Below are 6,868 nucleotides of genomic sequence, written 5' to 3'. Positions count from 1 at the left end.
TAATAATTGCTCCATTTAAAATATTTTCTCGCCTTAGGGTTACATAACATTGGTACTTAGATTAGCTATTAAGGTAGCTTAGGTGGACATACCGGCACTTAATGTAATCTAATTTTGTCTTATCTCAACTTAACTTGTTCCCCCCTTTCGCTTACATTGATTTGTTTACACTACGGTATCCCTCCATTGTTTTTTAAATTATCTTTGTTAATTGTCTCATTTTATTGTTTTGTGGCACTATCGGGAAACCTTTGGTAATTCTCATTTGTAAAACTGCTTTGCCCCTTTCGATATCACAATGGCTCCCCAAGGAATTCAAATACGAAACTTATCGTAAATCAACAGATCTTATCAAATCTCGTTTTGCTTCTCTTAACGAAACCGTCACGAAAATCACTACCAGCGCTCCACCTTTGACACCAGTTCAAATCAGACAATTAAACACAGTGTTCGCGGAACTAAAGAAGAAACGCGCGGACTTTGAACTTAACCTTCAACGTGTCATCGAAGGTGACAGTGAAGCAGCGGATCAAGATACTCTTTCCAAAGATCAGGATGAGGTTTGTACCGTAAATTAGTTAATTAAATTTCATACAATGTAAATTTCGCAACCTAATCAGCCAGTATAATATAATATTATTTTACATCCAATGTTCCGGAACTAAATTATTGGGCGGAGTAACTACCTAATTGGCACGCGTATGAATTTTTTCTTCTAACCCTTTGTAGCAGCCCAACTACGTAACCGATCTGACCTCGCGCGCTTTGTCCGTAAGTAAAATTTATCTTTTCGTATTATTAAATTAGCCCTTTGATGCCAAACGTATAAAATGAATGTAACGTAAAGTAAAGATGTGAATAGTAAAGTAACTTACCCTTGAAGATCTTTTATTTGCTTGATGGAGATAGATAAAGGTTGTGGCGTCGTCCTTATGGCGACGAGCACGTTGTTATAAATAGTAATTTATATCATTAAATGGCTAATACCGTCGCGAATTTGTTTTAGGCGAGTTTACGTAGCTGATGTATCTCACGTGTTGTTTGAATAGATGGCTATCATTTCCCAACATCTACTCCTCTTCTAGAAATAACCGTTCTTAGACTACAGCTTCAATGTCTCGTGCCAAGACGCCGACACCCGGGTTGTGAGTCTACCTATTGTGAAGGGAAGTGAAATATAATTGTTTTGTAAAGTAAAACGTCGTACGCATAATTCAATAGAACATTGGATATTTTAGGCCCACCTAGAAGATATATTTTTAGTTATTATATTCTAATTGGCAGCAACGTGGCAGTACATAACTTTTCCTTTACCATCTAAAAGTGGTGCTTTTAAGTTTTCGTAATTAAACTGAACTTATAAGTAAACTTTGTATTTCTAGTATTTATTACTACGACCTCAGAAGTCACCACCCCCATGTGTTATCGTCATACGGTACAGGTTAACGACCTATATGTCGCTATTTCTAGCTTGATCGAGGTTCATCTTGTCACTGAACCCACAACTCCCGCGTCCTCATCACATTCTGATCATCCCGCGTTGTTCCCCACGACGGTAACTGGAGTCAAGTTGCCTAAATTAAACTTACAGACGTTTGATGGTTCTCCTATGAAATGGATTTCATTTATCAACCTGTTTGACACTACAGTACACCGCAGTGCTTCACTCTCTAACGTCGCTAAGTTCCAGTATTTACTGAGCATATTGGAAGGCGAACCTCTGAACTTAGTGAAGTCGCTCAATCTCACCCCCGCCAATTACCTCATTGCTTATCAGTTGTTGCGGGACAGATATCATAACATACGCCGCCTCACTACTCTCCATCTAAATTATATACTTGAAATGCCCGCAGTCGCTAGCAACAATGCTAAACAACTTAGAGCGTTCATAACAACATTTTATGAACATTCAGAGTCCTTGAAAGCCCTGGACTGTGATATCGCCTCTGATAATCCTCTATTGTCAGCTCACTTGTTGCGCAAACTTGACAGCAAAACTGTCCAGAAATTGGAACAGTATCGTGAGTCCCAAAGAGAGCCTGGCGCCGCTCCGCATTCCCTCCCCAAGGTCACGGAGATTATAACATTTTTAAATCTGGAATGCTCCCAGATTGAAGACGCTAGCCTTCACACCCACTCTGAGACGAAAATACTGTCTACCTCTTCCAGACCGAGGGTTGAAAAGCGTGTTCAGTTCGCCTCCCCCAAGCAAATGAATTTGTTAGCTACTGACGCTAAAATTAATTCAAACTACGAAGCTCTTTGTTTTTGTTGCCGGAAATCTGGGCACAAAATTTACCAATGTCCTCTGTTTAAGGACAAGTCTCCTAATGAGCGGTACAACCTCGTTAAAGGTAACCAGCGGTGCATTTCATGCTTGGGAAATCATCCGATTAAAGAGTGCAGATCCAAGAACACATGTTCGACTTGCCACAGGAAACACCATTCGCTTCTGCACTTTAATAACAGCGCCGATAGGCCTAGCTCTTCCGCTACTGCGCCTCTACCCCCCCCCCCCCCCCCGCTAGCTGTCAACACAACACTGACTTGTGCCGCGCGCTCCACCTCTCTCACTGAAACAAGCACCGTGCTGCTCTGTACAGCACTGGTCAAACTCACTGCCCACAATGGCCAGTCATATATTTTCCGCGCCTTATTGGATTCTGGCAGTATGTCCGACTTTGTTTCTGAGCGTGCTGCTCAGCTGTTAGGCTCACGTCGCCAGCCTTCTAACCTCACTGTCATTGGGTTAGCCCAAAACATGACTAACACCAGAGGGTCACTAGATCTCAATCTTGAAACATTATCGGGACACTTAATTGCCCAAAACCATTCCTTCCATGTACTGGAAAAAATCTCTCTCGAACTTCCGCGGGTAGAACTTAACCCGGAAGTACTCATGCGAACAAAATCTTTTGTTCTCGCGGACCCGACCTTTGGCAAGCCTGGTCCAATCGATGTCCTCATCGGCAACTCTCTCTTCCCTCAACTGCTTACCAATGAGCGACACTCTCTCGGGGCGAATATGCCTTCTGCTCTTGGCACTATTTTTGGATATGTGATTGTTGGAAGTGCGCCGTGTCTCTCTACCGCGCAAAGAACCTCTAATCTCGCCATCTCTCTCCTCTCGACCACATATACTGACCTCCACTCCTCCCTTCAACGATTTTGGACACAGGAAGAACTTCCGATCTGTAGTAAAAAATCGGAAGAAGAAATCGCGTGTGATAAACTGTTTGAGACATCGCATACACGTGACTCGGAAGGTCGCTATGTAGTCAAGCTTCCCTTTGTTGACAACCTCGCCCACACTAAATTGGGAACGTCAAGGTCCACCGCCGCTCATCGCCTGGAGTCTATGGAGAGGGCGGATCCACGCCCGAAATAACTCCCCCCTGAAGGCGCTCTATATCGAGTTCATGACCGAGTACGAGGCGCTCGGACACATGAAATGTCTTCCCCATCCTGATTTATCTGCTCCGCATTATTTTCTCCCACATCATGGGGTAGTGAAAGAGTATAGTAGCCACTACCAAGCTTCGTGTTGTTTTTGACGCCAGTGCCAAGACCGGCTCAGGCCTATCCCTCAACGACGTACTTCTCACCGGTCCAAAGTTACAAAATAATATTTGTGATATCCTTCTCCACTTCCGGCTGAAAAAATTTTGTTTTTTTCGTGCGACATCCGGCAGATGTACCGCCAAATTAAGATTCATCCAGACGACCAAAGGTTTCAGCTCATCCTTTGGCGTGAAAACCCCTCCCTTCCGCTCTCTACTTACCAGCTGACCACGGTGACGTATGGTATGAACTGTTCACCCTACCTCGCCATAAAAAACTCTCCGACAATTGACACAAGATGAAGGTTCCAATTTCCCTCAGGCAGCTCGCATTCTGAAACACCATAGCTATGTGGACGATTTGATAGCCGGAGCGTCCACTGAAGACGAAGCTCTCCAACTTCAACATCAGCTGATCGAGCTTCTCCGCTTAGGCGGCTTTTGAACTGAGGAAATGGGTTTCTAATTGCCCAAAATTACTTCAAACCATTGCCTGCCTCTCATCAAGAATCCCCTGTGTTTCTTCAACCTTCGTCGGACCCTCTGTTCTCCATCTTAGGTATCCATTGGTCACCTGTGACAGACTGTTTTAAATATAACCTCAACTTCACATGTGATGCCCCGACTAAGCGGAAAGTGCTAAGTCTGATCGCTCGGATTTTACGACCCGTGCGGTTTTTTTGTCCCCTTGCATAATGATAGCAAAGCGCTTCATGCAAGTGTTGTGGACTTCCGGTGTATCTTGGATGAAACCCTTGTCTCCGGACCTCGCGCTAAAATGGCGAGACTTTGTGATCGACTTAAAAAAAAACATTGTTGAAGTGTCGATCCCTCGGCCGATAATGGCCACACCCCCTCTAGCTCATGTGAACTACATGGTTTCTCGGACGCATCCGAGACCGGTTACGCCGCTGTTGTGTATATAAGGTGCATAAACACTGATAGTGAAGTGAGTGTGGACCCAAATAATTTCAAAAACTCGTGCTGCCCCGCTAAAACGAGTAACTTTGCCGCGATTAGAGTTGTGCGCGGCTCACCTCCTGGCTAATTTAGTTCATTATGTACAGTCTCAGTATTCCAGTGTATTAAGTATTGACTCTACAACTTTGTGGTGTGATTCGACTGTGACTCTGTCCTGGATACATACTCTCCCTTACCGCCTCAAAACGTATGTAGCGAATCGTGTAGCTCAAATCCAAGAGCTCATTCCTCCCTCTTCTTGGCGTCCATGTGTCTAGTGCTGACAACCCTGCAGACTGTGCTTCTCGTGGGATCCTCCCTTCGGAACTTGTTCATCACACTCTTTGGTGGCACGGACCCTTGTGGCTGCAACTACCTCCTCCAGATTGGCCCACTTTCCAGTTTTTCTCCGCTCGATGATTCTTCCTTGGACCGAGTTGAAGCCCGATTCCGCTGTCCGTCTTCGTTGCAGCCTCCCAACCTCCTTGGGATCTACTCACTCGTTTTCTCCTCCTGGACCAAGCTGCTCCATGTGTTGGCGTATCTCCTCCGGTTCGTCTCTCATAGCCGCCGGCAAGAACATCATGTGGGTCCTCTTTCTGTCGTCGAGGTGCGAGCTGCTCAACTTCGCCTCTTCCAATTAGTTCAACGAGAATCTTTTCCTGATGACCTGGCAGCCCTTCGAGACAACAAGAACTGCTCCATCAAGCTACAGCGCCTTGCTCCCTTCATTGATGCTGAAGGACTCCTCCGTGTTGGTGGTCGACTAAAGCTTGCTGACTTGACGGAAGAAGTGCGCCACCCCTGTATTTTGCCTAAATCTCACCATGTTGTTAACTTACTAATAGACCACACTCACCTACAAAACTTACATTCAGGGGTTTCAATTAACCATGTCCCTTTTAGCCCAGCATGTCTGGATTCTCTCTGCTCGTAGTGTGGTGCGCTCGCGCATTTTTCAATGCCTCCCTTGCTTTAAACAAAGACCCAAGCCTTTGTTCCCTCTCATGGGTGATCTACCCAAAGCCCGCATAATTCCCGCTCGACCTTTCTTGTCGACAGGCATTGACTATGGTGGTCCCTTCAACGTCAAGATTCACAACCTCCGCTCTATCCGACACACTAAAGCTTACATCTGTCTCTTTGTGTGCCTAGTGACTAAGTCTGTACATATAGAAGTCGCCACTGATCTGTCCACGGACGCATTTATAGCCGCACTCACACGTTTTGTTTCACGTAGAGGCCTATGTACCGACATCTATAGTGACTGTGGTACAAACTTTGTTGGTGCGAGAAACTCTTTACAGCAACTAATCACTTCCTCTGGCAAGCTCCAAATTCACCAATTTTTCCCTCGGCCAGAAAATTAACTTTCATTTTAACCCCCCTGCAGCTCCCCACCATGGCGGCCTCTGGGAAAGCGCCATTAAGAGCGCCAAATTTCACTTGAAAAGAGTTCTGGGCACCTATGTTCCCACTCTTGCCCAATTTACCACCCTCACTTGCCAGGTGGAAGCAATGTTGAATTCCCGCCCGCTTACTGCGCTCTCCAGTGACCCCAACGATTTACAACCTCTCACTCCGGGGCACTTCCTGATTGGAGCGCCGCTAGTGGCTGTGCCCGAACGCAACCTTGCAGATTTGCCGGATAACAGGCTGGCTCATTGGCAGCTAGTGCAGGCTTTCTCCCAGCGAGTGTGGAAACGCTGGAGCAGGGAGTACCTCCATTCCCTCCAGCAAAGACTTAAGTGGGAGCGGCCCTCCCGAAATTTACAAGTTGGCGATCTAGTATTGGTCCAACAAGACTCTCCCTCGCTGTGTTGGCCCCTCGCTAGAATAACTAAGCTTTTCCCTGGACGTGACAGTGTAGTGCGTGTGGTAGAACTCAAGACCCCCCAAGGTACCTTCACACGCCCGGCAGTCAAAGTGTTCCTGCTGCCGTTCTTGTCACCAATAGCTTAAGTCTATATCAACACTTTAGGATAGATAGTTAAGACCTAGTTTAAGATGTTAGTCTTTAGCTTTATTTCTCATGTTCTTTCTCGATCATGCCACTTTGATTTGTTGAATCCTGATGATTCAAAGCCGCCGGTATGTTCAATATTTAATTTAATATAGATAAGCATAATCTAGCCCAGACGCATTTAGGTATAAGAGAGAGAGGGAGCGTGGTCCCAAAATCCGTCGTCCGCTGTTTCCAATCAGCGCCACACCCCCTGATATCTTAAAGGGTCCTGTCCTTGAAGTATTCTGGGCGCTCTTCCGCTTTGCGACTGCTGCCCGTTCGGCGAATAGCAGATACCCCTCTAACCAACCAGGGCGATAGCGTCCCCTGGAGCGAGCCGCTT

Source organism: Homalodisca vitripennis, unplaced genomic scaffold (genome assembly GCF_021130785.1).
Source record: "Homalodisca vitripennis isolate AUS2020 unplaced genomic scaffold, UT_GWSS_2.1 ScUCBcl_274;HRSCAF=1895, whole genome shotgun sequence".
Lineage (NCBI taxonomy): Eukaryota > Metazoa > Arthropoda > Insecta > Hemiptera > Cicadellidae > Homalodisca > Homalodisca vitripennis.
This window is presented reverse-complemented; position numbering follows the sequence as displayed.